This window comes from Suricata suricatta, chromosome 7 (assembly GCF_006229205.1).
Source record: "Suricata suricatta isolate VVHF042 chromosome 7, meerkat_22Aug2017_6uvM2_HiC, whole genome shotgun sequence".
In the NCBI taxonomy this organism is placed as follows: domain Eukaryota; kingdom Metazoa; phylum Chordata; class Mammalia; order Carnivora; family Herpestidae; genus Suricata; species Suricata suricatta.
In genome coordinates, this window is record NC_043706.1 from 64,357,781 (window position 1) to 64,370,966 (window position 13,186).

The 13,186-nt window shown below is 39.3% G+C and overlaps 1 long non-coding RNA gene across 1 annotated transcript; it reads right to left on the reverse strand.

The window, feature by feature from the left end:
* Positions 1-9,681: 9,681 nt before the first annotated feature.
* Positions 9,682-12,866, reverse strand: LOC115295466. The gene is made up of 3 exons (XR_003910414.1): positions 12,815-12,866; positions 12,502-12,627; positions 9,682-9,980 (listed from the first exon to the last, which is right to left on the reverse strand). It is a non-coding gene; the product is annotated as an uncharacterized LOC115295466 (long non-coding RNA).
* Between the last annotated feature and the right edge of the window lie 320 nt (positions 12,867-13,186).

Sequence of the window (13,186 nt, forward strand, 5' to 3'; positions counted from 1 at the left end):
GAGGCTTTTCTTTACGGTGATTCCTTTATGCAGCCTGTGTTTGACTGTACAATGTGGCAAAACAGAAGTGAAAACTGTGAATTGATCTGCCTGCTCAGAAAGCCAAACTTATAAAAGAAAATAATTCATATGACTCTTCTGACCTCTTTACCCTGTCTGAGAGTCCAAAAGGAACTTGGCCTTTTTTTTTTTTTTTTTTTTACCTTTTTTTCTGCTTCTGCAACTTGGCATAAGTTGTGAATTTGGCAACAGGATTGAAAGTCTCTTCTTGTTCAGGGAAAAATATATCCAAGGGCCTGTAATTCTGAACTTTCAAGGAAAAAATCCTAAATTCAGAAAATAATGCAGTTTTAAGCAAACATGAAAGCACATATGTCATAATTTACTTAAACTGCTGATGAATTTTAAAATATTAAAAACTCATTTATTCACATAGCTTGCATTTTACATACTTATTATAAAAAACTAGAATAATATGAAGAAATAAAACAAAATCAACCATAATTCTGTTATCCAAAGAAGTGCCCTGTTAAACTTCTAGTGTTTTCCCAAAATAAAACATATATTTAGAAATATAATAGGCATGAATTTATAATTTTCGTGCATTTGACAGTTCTGTCTATGACCATGATAATCTTAGCAGTTAATATTGGAAAGAACCAGTGCAATCTGAGTGTCTGTTACAGCAAAGAATAAAAGACATGGAGAATGGTATTGGCACTAGAGAGATAGGCATCATTTAAAACTCTTTCCAAGAAACATGTGAGTGAACTTGGAATCTGATTTCCTCTCCAATCAAGAGTTCAAATGAGACCTCAGCCTTTGCCAACAGCGTGACTGCAGTCTTATGAAAGACGCTGAACCAGAGACATCTAGCTAAGCCACACCTGAATTCCCATTGCAGAGAAACTGTGACATAATGTTTGTTGTTTTAATGTTTATTTTACTGAGAGAGAGAGAGAGAGAGAGAGAGAGAGATGGAGAACAAGTTGGGGAGGGGGATCTGAAGCAGGCTCCAGGCTCTGAGCCCCAATATGGGGCTCGAACTCACGAGCCATGAGATCATGACCTGAGCTGAAGTTGGACACTCAACCAACTAAGCCACACAGGTGCCCCATGCTTGTTGTTTTAAATCACTAAGTTTTGGGTAATTTGTTATGGAGCAATAGATAGCTAAGACCTAACAGAAAATAGTTAACTGAACCTTGTCATTACACAAACTCCACTAATCAGTTTACTGTGGAATGTTTCTTAACTTTTTTCAGTTTCCTTCTTTATAGGATTTGGCCAGATTAATGTTTCCTAAACTTCAGCCATTTATTTAAAACCTTCTAACACTTGATATATCTACTTATAGCCTCTACTGTCATTTACTGAGTTCTTTGAATTGTATCATTATTCAAAATTACCTTTTATCCAATTAGACCATTTAGCAAACATCTCTTTGCTAAATTTTGCTAGTCTTCCAGTGGTTACAAGTTGGTAAAGGATATTTTCCTCTTCCTGACAACTTTATTACTAGATGATATCTTTCAGTGAATGAAAGTCTTAGATAAAATTCTGCCGAATGTAGGAATAGTCACTGCAGTTTACCAAACTAAGATAACTGTCTATTTTAAAATGCACAATAGTTCTGTGGATTATTGAAAATGAAATAAATACAACTAATCGTAACTATAAAATGCCATGGATTGTAAAACACATGCAGTTTCAGGCAAAAGTGTGAGAAAACTGTGCATTTAAGATTAAGGACATAAGATGTTAGTAACTAAGTATCCAAGGAGGTCATCAATTCTATCATTACCTTAGAAGTCACACTTCTGCCCTACGTACACTGGCCCTACTAAAAAAGGCTTTCTCCAAACAGGACATGAGAGTTTTCTGATGCCAGTTTTCTGATCACAGTATTATAATAGCCATCCCTATAACTGGATCAGGCTGATCTGGGTCCTCTATGCAGTACAAGGATGCAAGATCAATACAGCTCTGGATATTGACTGTACCGCTGTGGTTTGGCGGTGTCCATGAGAGGGTGATAGGGTCAGAGTATTCCTAACTCATCACCTGTCTTGAATGATACTCACTTAAGCTAAAAAATATTATTTCTAACACGACTTACAATTATTGACAAAACATTTGGTATAGGTTTGATTAGGGACTTGTTATCTTTTAAGGATAGTTCTCTTTAGGTTTTGAGTCTTCATTAGGGCCATAAGGGTAATCAACCATTCTTGGAATATAGATTGGAAACAACTTATTTAACATGCATATCCTGCTGTTCACACTGAAGCATTATAAAATCAATGATCAATCCATAGTATAAAAACAGTTATAAGAAATAAGAAAATGTATCTAGATAGGAAATTGTGTTATCATGATTGTAATTGGAAAATTGGTAACAATGCCATAAACAGAAGTCACCTATGGAAATAAACACAATCCATTACAAGCCTAGGAACCATTGCCTAGTTAAAGCTCTAAGCTGAGGCCAGTTCTCTTTGTTTAAAAAAAAAAAAAAGATCAGTAATTGAAATTCTTTTCCTTGACTTAATCAGAAGGGGGAAACACTGAAAAGGGAGTCATTTCCTTAGAATGCTATTCAAAGTTACTTTAAAGCTTTGTGGTTATACTACCAGGGTCTAGGTCTTACATTTTATGAAAAACCAAGTTAGATGATTTCAAAGTCCCTGACAACCTTAAAATCCTTTGAAATCCATTTTTTCTCTTTATTTTGTAAAATTATGGGTGGAAATTTATGTCAGCTCAGAAAATAGTACATAGTTCATTGGCATCTTACACACATTAGGTGCTGTGAATACTGGAAGCAGTGAAGTATTTATGTTTTTTAATGATCTCATAAAAAACGAGAATATTATGAGCAATTACATGTTTTTTTTCTCATGGGGCTCGTATTATGCATTTATAATATTTATACTATGGATTTTTAGTCTGTATTAAAAATGTAGGTTCAAGCCCTCTGATTTTAGTAGAAAACCCAAATGATTTACTTGTGTGGAAGGATTTAAGCCTTTTTTGTTTGTTTGTTTGTTTCCTATTTTACCTGTCAGTGATGACACAACATCTCTGGTAAATGTTGATTGTTGGCATCACTTCATCTTTACTTCACAGTTGTAGGAATCACATGTTTCATTGGATAAATACTTCCAAGGGTCCCCTACATAAGTAATCAGGTAGGCTGAGCTAAAAGAACCCATACTGATAACCAATAGTTTGGTTTTCCATCTTCTTTCTGTGAAATATTTGGCAGAAGGTCTGCATTCTTAACAATTCTCCACAGAAGGGAACTATTTTCTATATACAATGAGGAAAAAATGTTTTATGACTTTAGGAAGTGATATGGGCTCTGGTACCTGGAATTAGTCATCTCTGGTGAACTCTCCCCTATTCTTTTCCAATAGTGAGATGGGGTGCTCTGGAACAGACATTTACCCATTTCTTACATTTTTTACCATTTGTGTTAAAGGTGTGTATTTTATTTCTCTGACTAAAAATTTAGGAGGGATATCTATTTGAGTTCTTTGAAAAAAAAATAATTCTCTAGCAATCTAGCTGAATTTCCTTCATGCAATTTGACCAAGAACAAAAAAAGACAAGCATTAGTGTTTCTATCACAGGCTTGTATTGACAACTGGTAGAGATTATTTCTTACTGAAACCTTCTGATCTCCAATAGTCTTATATTTTATTTTAATGCTTTATTGCATTTTAAACGTTTCTGAAGTTTAATGTTGAAATGAATGTTTTGTTTCTCTTCAGTATTATCATCCTTATTCCAAGGAGTGGGTTTTTGTAGCACTCTAACTATAAATAACCAAGAGTAGATTATACTAGAGATAAGATATGAGTGCAAAGACAACCAAAAGTAAAATTAGCAGTTACTGTATGCTGCTTTTTAAAATGCTTTTCCAGGGGCGCCTGGGTGGCTCAGTGGGTTAAGCATCCGGCTTCGGCTCAGGTCAGATCTCACAGTTCGTGGGTTCGAGCCCCGCGTCGGGCTCTGTGCTGACAGCTAGCTCAGAGCCTGGAGCCTGTTTCAGATTCTGTGTCTCCCTCTCTCTCTGACCCTCCCCTGCTCCAACTGTCTCTCTCTGTCTCTCAAAAATAAATTAAAAAAAAAGCATTAAAAAATTAAATTAAAATGCTTTCCCAATTTTCTAGTAGCACTTACTCATTATGTTTATTGATTCTATGTGCTTCCAGACTTCCATCTATCGGTATCCACATATTCTCTGTCTCACTCCCACATGAGACAACGTGATAGCCTAACCATCTCTAAGGTTAGTATTGACAGCTGCAACATTCTTCAAAGGTGGCAATGTGGTCTGACAACTGCCTTTTTTCCAACCTAAAGCAGTAACCAAGAGTGACAGTTTTGGCACTGTGGCAAGAAAGTGACAAAGAGCTTTTTGTTGTAATTTGTAAGGGATTTTTTGGGTATGTGTTAAACTATACCATGCAGATGGCTAAATATGGCACAGATTTTATCTGAAGGAGAGCATAATCTTGCATTATATTTATAGTTTTTGCTTACTCTGCTAACAGAGAATTTTTTCTTTTTGCAAAAGAATGTGTTTCTCATTGAGATACAGTCATGCCAAGTCTGAAATTTAAAATCCAAAACATATTCTATTATCTAAGAGCAAACAAAGCTTTGGAAAACATTAATCTGATGGAAAATTACCAGATTTCCCCCTCCCCTGGTACCCAAATATATTTTTCTTTAAATATTTATCAACAAATTATTTTGTACTTTTAGGGAAATTAGCATTTATTTGGGGAAACTTATAGTCTATTAAAACCAGTAAGGGAAGGGTTGATAACCTTGAAATTTATACTGCGTATCCATTTCAGAGACATTAACACTGTCACAAAAGGTTTGATTTCTAAATCCATGTACTTTATTAACTCATTTGTTTTTACAAGATGAACCATGGGTAAACATTAAAATCATTGTATAATGTTAATCCTGTATGAACTGTACCAGTTTGACAATGTGTGGTTGGATGTGCAAAAGAATTGATATTTGGGTGTGTATAGGTTATTGTGTGTATATATATATATATATATATATATATATATATATATATACAATATATATATACACATACATATATACAATATATATATATATAGTTACATTTGTCAGTAGTTGTTTTTTTAACCAAATGTTGTCCTACCTTTCATTTCATTTGTCCTGTAACCTGTGCTTGTTCTGAGATGTAACCAGTTCACACACTCAGAACAGAAAGGTCTTGCTGAGAGTGAGAGTAGACAGTGTAGGGAGTGATTAGCAAAATGGATTCTGTCCTCAGCCAAACTCTGCTCCTACCACTTGGTTATGGGAGTCCTTTAACCCCAGTGACTTTTGCTATAACACTGGGATTATAAGAAGCCCGAGTGTGATGACCACATATATAAAACAAAGAACATGGTGCTTGGTAAATAGAAAACATACTTCTTTTTTAAAAATTTATTTTAATTTATTTTTAATTTTAGAGAGGGGAGAGAGAGAGAGAAAGAGCAGGGGAGGGGCAGAGGGAGACAGAGAACCTTTTATTTTTTTTTTAATTTTATTTATTTATTTTGAGAGAGACAGAGGGAGAGATGGCATGAGCAAGGGAGGAACAGAGAGAGAGAGGGAGAGAGAATCCAAAGCAGGCCCCTGCACCTTCAGCGCAGAGCCTGATGTGGGGCTCCATCCCATGAACCAGAGGGTCATGACCTGAGCCAAAACCAAGAATTGGCCACTTGACTGACTGAACCATGCAGGACCCCTGAGAGTCTTAAGCAGGCTGCACACTCAGCTCAATCCCATGACGCTGGGACCATGACCTTAGCTGAAATCAAGAGTGGGTCACTCAACTGACTGAACCCAAATGCTCTGGAAGTATACTTCTAATGCTAAGTTTTGTATCTCTTTTAATCTTAGGGATTAAAATTGTCCAGCAGATGTTGGAGGTTAAGGGTATGTGGCTGGGATTGTGCTAGATAAAATTAGTGATAATAACTCCAGTTGTATTGACATGAATTCTACATTTTTTTTCTTTAGGCTGATTCCCTCCTGCAGAAATGTGTCATTATTTTAACAAGACTGAAGTCAGATATGGTGATGTAGTGAAAAAGCACTGGACTTTAGAATCAGGGGATTTTGTTTCTGGTTTTGGCTTTGCCACCTCTCTGCTGGAAATGAGGATGGCCTCCTGTGAGGTCTGGGACTATGCCAGGGGTGGGGTTGGGACAACTGATCTTACCCATCCTGCTCTGAATCTTCCAGAATCAAATAGGATAGTGGTACAACTCGAGAATTAAGGATATTTGATCGTCAAGTCTCGCCTGTTAGAACCTCTCTAAAATTGACTATTGTGGTAGCAAGGTTGTGGCCAGCTGCTTGTTAGGTGCTGTGGAAGGGGCCTCCAGCCTTTTCCATCTAATACATGGCACATGGTACTTTCCAGTCTTTTAAATTACCATTCTGTTTTAACTCAGACACCACAATAGCCATTTGGTGACAGAAAATCCTACATTATGCTGAAATCATATGGTTCTCAAGAAACAAAATGAAACAAAATTTTAAAAGAAACAAACCACCTCCTTCCCTTCTTTTTTAATTAAAACCGTTTTTTAGTGTTTATTTTTGAGAGAGAGAGAGAGAGACAGAAACAGAGACAGAGACAGAAAATGAGCAGGGGAGGGGCAGAGAGAGAGACAGACATCGAATCTGAAATGGGCACCAGATTCCGAGTTGACAGCACAGAGCTTGATGCGGGGCTCAAACCCACAAACTGTGAGACCATGGCCTGAGCCAAAGTTGTACACTTAACCAACTGAGCTACTCAGGCGCCCCTCACCTCCCTTCCTTCTAAGCAATTCCAAAAACCATGTTAAATTCTGCTTCTTAAATCTTCCTATACGCCAGAGTCCATCGTCCTTCCCCATTAGGGAGTCTTGGGCTCAGCACCAAGATTGTCATGTATGTATTATTTGATGACCTCTTCTTCAGGGAGCAGAAATACAGTGTTGGTGTCAGGATGCCTGCATCATTTCTGTGGCTATACCCAAAGACGCCCTCTACTCTCAAGGCCCTCCCAGGGGTACCCTTAGATCTCAGTGCAGTGAATGATGGCCTACCTCGGCCTGACGGGGTCCCAGACAGGTCATTGTCTTTGACCTTTCTCTGGCAATTTTATTCTCCTCTCCAATTCTGTCTCTCTACCCACACTTTCTAAAGTTTTAAATAATAGTATAAGATTCATGCTGACATTCTAATGGGGCTGTTGACATTCACCCACTTTTTGGGTTAAGTGTCATTTTTGCCAGTAAACTTTTTGGGATGTGCAATGCATTGCTTTTAGTTTCTAAATTCAGGGATTTTCCTCCCTCATTCCCCACTTCCCTTCCTTCCTTCCTTCCCTCCTTCCTTGCTTGCTTCCTTCCCCACAGTTGATGAAGCAGGAAAGGTGGAGCAAATAAGACATGGCATTGCTCCTAAGGACATTGTACTGATAGCCAAGTATTTGCCAAATAAAAGCTTACTCTGCTTTAAAAGCCGTTATATGTGTTTTACCCTTTGTGTGTCCTGAGGTTCTTTGTGAGGGTAGGTTAGTTTTGTAACAACTCCCAGGGACATGAAATGGCCTTTCATTCTAAAAGAAAATGAACTGAAAGCGGGGCTTGGGAGCATAGTGTTTCCTAATTTGAGAAGACTCCCAGGGGCAGTTCTGTTTACTAATACCTGGATTCCCAGTTGTAGTAAATCGAGCATTCTTCTGGCCCATCGTGTCCTTGTTCCGTGCATCTAGTTTCTGCTCCCAAACAGATGTTCTGGCTCCACACAGATTCCCCCCTGGCAGCTCTGGGCTATTGTGTGGCTTGTTTCTCAGCACACATTTCTCCCGGGGCAAAGGAAGGCCAGACCCCAACACCTGGAAGGTCTTTTAATGACCTTTGCTTTTGTTATTTTCTTCTAATGACCTTTGCTTTTGTTATTTTCTTCTTCATCATCATATGATTTACTTATTTTTATTGCTGTTATGCCTTCCCCACCTCTCATTCCAGGCACAAGGACCCACCTCTTCTAGAAGGCGTAAGATTTTCTGTTTCTATCCAGAAGCAGAGACCATATTTTATAGGTTTTTAAATTCTCAAGACACAATTATAACAAATACAGAGTGAATTTTATAAGTTAATAAAATTTCCAGTGTGGCTGAATGTACATTTCAGAAGTGACCCAATTCTCTTATAAAATAAAAGGACTCTCATTAGTTCACTCATTTTCTTACTCCCATATTTATATTATACAGTCTGCTTTTAGTCCTCTTCACTAATGGATGAGAACAGAAACCACAAATTCATTAATATGCAGTTGAATCCCGAACCCATTTGCCTTCGGAATGCATTCTGTATTTACAGGCAGTTTCATATGTCTAAAGCCTGGGAGAGACACTACCAATAAATCAGGTGGTCTGGACATCTCCCAATTTAGGAGGAACTGGGAATATTTCCAATTTCCTCTTCTATTTTTCTCTCCCTTCCTCTCCCCTTACTATACATGAGCATCTTGGTCTCATTCTGAGGCAAAGAATGAGCAGAAATGCCCTCTCAGACTGAGAAGAAGAATTTAAACATTCAAGGCTAAAGGACTTCTTTGTATGGAACATTCAAAATAATTAGACTTAAAATTTGTTAGACAATCAATGCATGTATTTGCACACTACATACCCAGGGTTTTGGGGAGATAAAGATAGAGCCCAATCTTAAGGCAGGGGAGGCAGACCACTACCTACAGAAAAGAAAATTACATGCAACACAGTAATAATAGCCCTTTGGATGACCCAGACAATAAAACCTATGAGCCTTCAGAGGAAGGATAAATTATTTCATCTGGTAGTGAAGAGGCATGACTAATAGATGGGAAAATTTTTATCTAGGCCTGGGATGATGGAATGATTTGTACTGGTAGAATGAATTACAGGTGTTCCAAATTGAGGGAACGGCCTGAACAAAGGTATAGAGGCAAGAGATAGCCACTTGGATCAAGAAAACAGGACAGATGTGTGAGAGTAATAACATATAAGAGAGGAGAACAGCACAGTGATTTCACAATGTGTTTTTCTGTGTTGCATGAGCAAAGGTATGGCATGACAGAATCACTAAAATGGAAGAACCTTACAGGACACTATATGGACAGCTAGTGTCCTATAAAGAAAAGCCAGCGACAAATTGCTTTTCATAAGATGAACACATATAGTAAAAAGTCTTTGAATGAGATGGTAACTAGGGTCGTCTTCCCACAAAGTCTCACTCTAAGAGGGCCTTCCACTCTTGCTGTCTTGAACCTCTTAATTTTCGAACAAGGGACTCAACATTTTTATTTCGCCCTGAGCTCCACTGACAACATAGCTGATCCTGCCATTCTGCAGTAGAAATTAATGAAGGGAACATGAACAAGAGCACAAGGGAGGGGGAGAGGCATCTACAGAGTCATAAATGGGGAGCCCCACAGCACCCGCAATATTATTAGGACTGGGGCCAGGGGATTACTCTGAGCAGGTGTCCTATTTGGAACTGCTGCATTTAAGTATCGAAGGCCAAGGATATGTAATAAGGCAGGCTGTGCATGAAAAAACGGCAAATAAAGTGACAAGTTAGAAGTTGGGTAGAAAGCGAAGGAAGGCATGTATTTAGAAATTGAGATGGAGAAAAATGGGAGCTCAAAATAAGGCAAGAGAGCAGGTGACAGGTGGAGAACACAGGGAGTAGAATGCCAACTGCTTAAGGTAGGGCCTCCTGGGAAGGCAGGGAGAAACCCCTCTCCTGCAAGAAGACATCCTCAAGGCTCGTCTCGGTGGGACAGGCTGGTCCAAAGCAGGAACCCAGAACTGGGCCCTCGGCAGGGAGTGGAGGAGCCACTTCTCTTCGTAGTCTTGTGCTTCTTAAAGGGAGTAAACGTTTTTTTGGTTCCTAGAGCCACAGAAGGAAAACATGCACATTTCTAAGGCATTTATTTTATCTGTAGATATGGGGAAAATTCCACATGAAGAATACTGCTAGTTGCAATTGGAAGAAAAAATCACATGGAAGGTTAAGATAGGCTTGAAACTTCAAAGACATTTCCGTTCTCAGCCACTTGCCTGCCACACTCACTCTGGCTTACAAGGTGCCTGTCAGGGACTAAATGTCGTGGCCCTTGGCAAGTGGGCTTGAGAATCATCTAGGGAGTTTTAAAAGTTTTCCACTTCTGAACAGTCTGAGTTAGTAGAATATGTATTTAAAAACGGTTTTTCAGAGGGGATAGATATATCTAGGACTTCCTTTCCTTTTCTCTCTCCTTCTTCCCTTTTTTCCTCCTTCCCTCTCTCTCTTCTCCTGCTTCTCTTCTTCCTCTCTTCCTTTCCCCCTCCTTTCTATCCCTTTCTCCACATCCCCTCACCCCACCCTTCTTCTCCCCCACCTCCATCTCTCTCTGTCTGTGTCTCTGTCTCTCAGGAATCTAGCTGTGTTTGGGGACAAAACTATCCTTTTTTAAAGGGTTTATTTATTTATTTTGAGAGAGAGCACTAGCAGGAGAGGGGTAGAGAGAGAGAAAGGGAGAGAGAGAATCTCAAGCAGACCCCGCACTGTCAGCGCAGAACCCTGTGCGGGGCTTGATCTCACAAATCACAAGATCATGACCTAAGCCGAAATCAAGAGCCTGATGCTCAATTGACAGAGCCACCCAGGTGCCCCAAGGGATGGTCCTATTCTTAGTATATATGCTGTGAAGCGAACTCTTGGGCAATTCTGAATAGTGTCTACTAAACAAGGACCTTCAAGTTGAGGTGGAGTAAACTGTAATTTATAAAATAGGCTTAAGCCATTGAAAATATGCCATTATTTCTGTTTTTTTTCTGTTATCCAAACTTTAATAAAATATTATTTAAAAGGTTATAGGCAAGTCTGTAAGGCTATTGGGTGTTAAAGGAAGAGCCCCCTACTCAAGCCAGCTTGTCTAAAAGAACTGGTAATTGCAGAGAGGTCTCCAAGGGAACTGTGGGGTGTGTGGGCTACAAAGTCCAGCTACCTTCTCCATTGAGGAGCCTCCTCCCATAACTGACTTAGAGGGTTTGGGAGTGTTCCAGTGTACTTAATAAACCAGCAGGTTTCCTTTTTTTTGGTCTCACATATCAAAAGCTGCCATGAAATAGAGCCTGGGAGAAATTGGTGCGTGCTGAGGTTAAAGCAGCAATTTATTTGAGAGGCTTACAATGGCTGACTAGAGATGGATGGGGAGGTAAAAGTGACTGAGAAGTGTACAGTGTCAAACCTGGATGACTATTTATTGTGGTTCACACAGAAATGGCGGGGTAAGGAAATCTACCTTTCATGGAAATACAAGGAACACTTTTTAATTTGAGGGACAGCAGAATTCCAGGGGGGGCATCCAGGATGTAGCAGAGATGAGAGCCAGGAGTTGCTAGAAGAGTCCTGGATGGAGGCAGGTTTAATAATGAGAGCAGACATGTGCATGTACCAGGCTTCACCTTGTGCCAAACACTCTGCTTAGCATTTTATATGCATCTTTCTATTTTGTGGTAGAAAAAACATCAGGTGATCTGTAAATCTTACAGGAAAAGCTAGTGTCTGATGGACAAAGACTAGACTTGCGTGAGACCTTGTTATTATGTTTCAGTTCTGTGCTTAAACCATATCCTTCCTTCATTCAAAAGGTGTTTACTATTCCTTGCTCTTGTGTCTAAGATGTTTATTTTAGCCATTGCTTTGTGTGTGTGTGTGTGTGTGTGTGTGTGTGTGTGTGTGTGTGTATGAGTGTGTGTGAGATAACTGATGTATCAAGACAATTTAGGGGCATCTCCATGGCTCAGTTGGTTAAGTGTCCAACTTTAGCTCAGGTCATGATCTCATGGTTCGTGGATTCAAGCCCTGCTTTGGGCTCTGTACTGACAGCTCAGAGTCTGCAGCCTGCTTAGGATTCTGTGTCTCCCTCTGTCTCTCTCTGCCTCTCCTCTGCTTGTGTGCACTCTCTGTCTCTCAAAAATAAATAAAATAAACATTTAAAAAAGATAATTTAGAGTAACAAGATGCAGTGAGGTTGTCATTATAAGTTTTAGAAATAAATAAAAGACATCAACTACATTTTTACATTTGCTTCTAGGTTTTAGAAGCTCAAGCTGGCTTAAGGCCAGGTCAATTAGTCAGAGTATACTGAGGTTTAGTAGATACTTTTCAGTTGTGACCAATCAAAATTTTTGAACATCTTCCATTCATGTTAGTAACTTTTTAGTTTTAGCTTTTCAAGAAAATTATAAATCTGTGTCTCTTTTATGGTTATGAGTGGTCCTGTGTCTTATAGAAGTCTCTGGAAAATCTCCCTTTCTCACATAAGATCTCCAAGAGAGAAAGGTTTTGCACTTCACCCAATGCCTGTTCTTCTTCATCTTGCCTGAAATTAAGATACATCACCTTAAAAAAAAAGATACATCACCTTGTGGAGTGTCACCAAACTTAAGAGCTACAGCAGCCTCCTGTCCTACTACGTGGTAGATCAGGATGCTGAAGGGAATCTTGGTCTTTGATGTCGTCCTTTCATCAGCTCTGGACTTCCTGTAATCTGAGAGAGAGAGAGAGAGAGAGAGAGAGAGAGAGAGAGAGAAGGAAACTCAACAAACTGAAGCCATTATTGATTGGGTTTAAGTTAATTACACTTCAGGCCCAGCCCTAGGCCCAATGTGGAGCTTGAACTCACAACCCTGATATAAAGATCTGAGCTGAGATCAAGAGTTGGACGCTTAACCTACTGAGCTACCCAGGCGCCCCTTCATTGAGTATTCTGTGCCATGTTGTCCAGTGGGTAATTACTGGCTAATGTGTGGAATATCTCAGAGAACCTAGGGGCAGTAATATGATTGGCTCTCAAGAACAAACAGAACACAAATGAAGTCAGGACTCTACCCATTTTCACGTTTGCTTGTACTCTGGCTTCATTCTTCACTTACAACAGAGTAGCTTTTGTGATGAAAAACATGGTAGCTCCTAGCTCCCCACTTTACATCTCATAGCTCCTGCCACCAGGTCCTCGAATGGTGAAGAGTGGTTTCCTTGTCCTGGCTGGGGTCACATTTCATTAGCATATCAATCAATTTTGGCCAGAGGCTCGAAGTCTTTTAAGA